Source organism: Lactuca sativa, chromosome 7 (assembly GCF_002870075.4).
Source record: "Lactuca sativa cultivar Salinas chromosome 7, Lsat_Salinas_v11, whole genome shotgun sequence".
Lineage (NCBI taxonomy): Eukaryota > Viridiplantae > Streptophyta > Magnoliopsida > Asterales > Asteraceae > Lactuca > Lactuca sativa.
In genome coordinates, this window is record NC_056629.2 from 67254024 (window position 1) to 67259380 (window position 5357).

The window sequence follows — 5357 nt, forward strand, 5'->3', positions numbered from 1 at the left end:
CAACATACACTTCTTCACTAAACTTTTCTTGTTATCCTCATTGTCCTGATATTTCTCTTTCAACGTGTACCAAATTTCATTCATGGTTTTGTAACTTCGAACATAGTTGTAAACTATTGGTGGAAGAGCACCACTTAGTTCTAGAAGGCATTTCTTATCATTTGCTTTTTGTTTATCTGTTTGCATAGCAACATCAGTAGACGAACCTGCAGTTCTGCCTGTTGAAGCCTTCTAGGATGATAGTTTCCACTTGTGATACACCTCCAAAGATCTTCATTGATGACATTGAGATAATCCTCCATTCGGTCGGCCCACTGCTCATAGTATTCATGTATGAGCATTAGAATCTTGCTAGATAATCCAAACAAATGAGAAAAACTTGACATCGTGTTCATGTTGAAGTTCACAAATTTGGTACGGACAATAGTGATTTTTTGATTTTAGAAAAGAAATCTAACAGAATTATCAACCAGAAAATGATCAGGAAACACTCGATCTAACAAACTGATTAGAGAATCGAAACAAATCAATCAATTAACACAAGTTTTCTTAATCAATAATGCGAAAAACTTTGAATCGGAAAGAGCGATTCAAAAATATTGAAAAGGTATGAAAAACTGGAATTGATTGAATGTATCCTGATTCGATACAAATTTTAGAGTGTTTAAATCCAGTTTAGAATAAGAAATCAATCACTAAAAGCAATAAGAACACGATCGTAAATAATATCTTATTAGCTCATTAATCGTCTGTTAGAGTATACGAGTTCAAGAGAAAGAATACAAGAACGAAACGTACAAAAGCTCTCTACCCCTATACTTACTCTATTTATAGAGTGTTAATAGACGCACAAAAAATATGCAAAGACTAGACATTGGACTTTGACATCAACAGGTGCCTTGCAAAATACATACACTTTGAAGTACATGACTTCGCACCTAAACAAAGTTAAACTAATTTCGACTTCTCACTAAACATTTCGCACCCTACAAAAACAAAATACTTTGCTAGAGAATACTCTTAAGGCTTACCGTATTAAAATCGAAAAAAATTCATGTTTGTTGAGTTTTGAGAAAATTATGAGACAATGCCCCAAATGGCGTCAGATTTGATGTCTTTGTCTTTTAATTTCTTACTAGGGACGAATCCCACGTTGCGGGGTTGGTTACGCATTCACGCTTCATTTTACCAAAGGTTCCTCTAAGAATAATCATCTGTTATCCAAATATATTGTTAATATTCCATCGTTATAATCAACATCCATATCCATTGATATGGAAAAGAATTATCCTTAAAATAATTTACTTTCTTAAACAATTCTAATGTTTTGGTCTTAAACAATAGACATAAATCAACTATAAATTTGTTGCTCTAGAAAGCATTTCATCAAATACAAAATTTCATCAAATACAGAAGTGGCAGTGCATGCCACATTACAAAGCTTCTTCGGTTCACTTACATACCTGGAAATTCAAATACAAAAGAAACACATTAAAGAAAATGTAACATGTATGTATGTATGAATGAATATAAATTGTAACCTATATATCAAAATCTTTTAACACTCTCATGATATCATAGAGAAAACCTTTGTGATCAACACAATTAATTTGAAGTAGGGAATGAGCTACACTTAAGGAATTGTCAATTATGACATTGGCTTGTTTTAACTTCTTTACTTTACATCTGTACGCAAAGCTTGTGAATGTTCCTCTGTTTCTGATAATTCTGACCAGAATAATTCTCGAGCAGCTTCAATATCCATATTTATACATGATTTGCCCAACACATCATGCAATCTATCGTATGCATCATCTCTCCTCTTTTCCGTGTGTAATAACTCCCTGAAGTAATATCGCAGCAAAAAAAGGTATACATTCAAGAAATTTAAACAAATCTTTAAATACTCTTCTTGCACAATAGAAAGGTAAAATGGTCATTTTACTCGCATCCAAATAGATTCCAAAAAGAAACAATATATATGTATACCACACTAATCTATTTATCCATTTTTTTATGTATAAGGCACTTAGGGGAAAGAAAGAGACAGTAAGAATTCAAAAAAAGTCCCAATTTTTATAATACCCTAATTGCAATAACTATAGACAGAGTGAAAAGGAGTATTAAGAAACAAACCATCACAAGTTATCGGTAATAAAGAATAGGTTCATGACACATCCATCTGGTGTTGTTGCCAGTTTAACTCTTTGGATCATAACCTCAAGCTCAAAAAGCAATCGAGTCACATCTAAATGAAAAATAAATAACACATCAGACTATGAAATGAATATAATACCAAAGTAAACTACACAATGAGAAAAAAAGTACCATTTAATAATCCCTTTCGATCAATGCTGCAAAATGTTAATAGGTAGACTGGAGAAGGTGATGGCTTTGGGGGTGTTTCATTTAAGTAAGCTGATACAGAAAACATTGGACATATAGAAAATGGAATTAATGACGCAACAACCTCAACAATAAAGTATGAAGAAAGCATGTGTACACTGGTCTTCACTTTGAAATCGTATATGTAAAAAAACGACAATAGAGTTGGTACATTGAACCTAAATTTTACCAATTAACCAAAAAGAAAATTCAGACACACACACATGCACGGATGTAGACCCCAAAAACCATTTACACACACAATAAGACAGATGCTGACACTCACAAAAGCCTCACCTTTCACAGTTTACAACTTTAGGTCTTTAGATGTAAATTCTAAGAATCACAAAAAATATATACAGTTTCATTTTATTTTATAATATAAAACGAATGGTTTCACTTGAAATAGAAAATAAAAATAAAACTTAATTTGTTCTCAATAGTTTCCATCGTTAACTATTTTTTATTTAAATTAGGCATTTATAAGACATTTTATTTAAAATGTTGTTTTTAGTTGCCATTAAAGCTAATCAAGTGAACTATTCTATAAATTTTGATTATTATAACATTTTTTATATTGAGTCAGATCATTTTTGACGATGACAAACATATTATAATATAAAAAAGAATGAAAATGCCTCATTCTTGAGTATCTCTTTTTACCAATAAAGATTTTCTCCACGTTTGAATCTTAAAAAAAATTGTCTAAAAGAAATTTCATAAAAATTGATAGTCACTAAAACAAAATTTCCGTACTATTTTATTTGAAATAAGTAGAAAATATCCTTATCGACTTACATATCCACCCCTTATCATTGAAAAAGTTCTCTCACATGACCCGCTTCTCCATATAAAGGGTTTGAATTACGCTCTCTATTTACACTTTCACGCCACCTCCTGCATTGTCTGTATTTCGTGCTTTGAATCCATGTGAATGTTCTCTATATATCTATGAACCAGAACCTGAAACAGTTACGATCGGTTCCAAACTTACCAAAGGTGGGTATGCAGACTGATGCTCAGTTTCTCACCCACCATTTTTGTTGCACCAAATGTTTGTTAAACGCCAGACCTGTGAGCATATTTTTGCATAAAGATCAAAGTGGATCATATATAAAAAGTTGAAAACTTAACAATAAAAACGAAATAAGAATGTGAGAAAGTGAGAGAATGGATTACTTCAAAATTTATATATATATATATATATATATATATATATATATATATATATATATATATATATATATATATAAATGAGTGTATGTTTGAATTTCTAGTTGTCTTGTGATGTTTTAAATTTCTATGTTCTTTTCTAAATTTCTAATGTTTTTTTTTTAATTTATGTGTTTTTTAATGGAGTTTAAGTGTTTTTTAAAAATAATATGTTTGAAATATTTATTTTATATATATATATATATATATATATATATATATATATATATATATATATATATATATATATATATATATATAACATGACAAGTGTAACAACTAACACTCTAGAAATGATAAGTTTTTGCTAAAATATGACAAAAATAACGTGGCGTAAATAAACCATGATAAGTATGACACAATACCCAATAACCTAATAAAAAAAAATCTAAACTAATAAATCTTTAAAAATTATCAAGTTGTAAGAACAACCAGATCACTTCTTATAGTAGGCTTACAAATGAATTTCAATTGTCAAGATCTTTCGGTTTATGAAAACCTTGCAAATGAAAATGTGGGCTTCACCACTAAATTCATTTTCCCTTGTAATACTATTTCCTCTTTTTGGTGAACGAGTTATTGTTCTATATGTAATTATAATTATATTATAAAAATGTAGTATATAAGTTATTGTTACTTAATTATAGGCATATCGTTAAAACCTAAAGATGAAACTAGTTATGTAAAACAGTTATTAACCAGTTAACAATTTAATATTTTAATAATTAATGATTAAATAATAGTTTAGAATTTTAAATTTTTAAATGATTAAATATTTATAAAGTGACAAATGAGATGGTAGTGGGGATTATTTTTAAAATAATTAGTATTATTGTACTATTTTAGTAGTCATTTTTTGTAAATAAATATTATTACACTGATTTTAGCAATCATTACAAATCTAACGTGGGATAATTCAAATATTAGTGACAGTGCAGTAAATAGCCTAAGGAGTCATTGTATTTGTAACGATGGTAGCCCGGTCATTTTCGAAATGTATATTTTGGCTAACACAAGTCTCAACACCACGACAACAAATTTGCTTGTCACGTGCCACGTCTTCCTCTCAACGCCATGTGGATACATCCATACTGCACGACGTGGACTACCATGTGTCTTCGATGCGACTTTAAGCAACAACACGACAAACAATTTTCCACGTCAGTGAAAAGGATTGGGTATTGAGTGTCTATTGTTGTCGCATTAATTTTTCCTGTTTCGATAACTTGGCAGTGGGTCCCCATGCTTTTATTGCACATAATGCACATATCTTGCAAACTTTACTTGACTACGTCATAGTTTAACTTATTTACTGTACAATCCTCCTTATTTGACCAACTAGTCTTTTAGTTTTCATTTTTTTCTAAATGCACAAACACCACATTCGCCCAATTTCATGTTGTTTCATTATCTCTTGTAATCTCATTTATTTGTTGTTGGTGCTTGGGGTTTATAAATGAATTAGAGTTACATTTCCAATTAAATTAGACAACATCCTGTTTATTTGTTTTTTTGTGATTTAGAGGTGAATGTTGAAGGAATAACAATACGTTAAAATTGTAAGAAATATTAGCGTTTTTAATGGAGACCTGGATTACAACTTGGATCGTAAGAATACTTTTCAAACTGATATTTCTACCCTATGTCTGGGTTGAAATAAATTCAGCCTACGGTAATCCAAATGGACACTTACGATTCTAGGCACAAAAATCGTACGCCAATTTGCTAGAGAGATTCTGTGAGAGTTAGATGAAAACGAG

General features: G+C 30.2%; 1 long non-coding RNA gene across 1 annotated transcript; it reads right to left on the reverse strand.

Annotated features, from left to right (window-relative positions):
* Nucleotides 1–1514: 1514 nt before the first annotated feature.
* On the reverse strand, nucleotides 1515–2477 carry LOC111882264 (uncharacterized). The gene is made up of 3 exons (XR_002847110.2): nucleotides 2329–2477; nucleotides 2137–2248; nucleotides 1515–1844 (listed from the first exon to the last, which is right to left on the reverse strand). It is a non-coding gene; the product is annotated as an uncharacterized LOC111882264 (long non-coding RNA).
* Between the last annotated feature and the right edge of the window lie 2880 nt (nucleotides 2478–5357).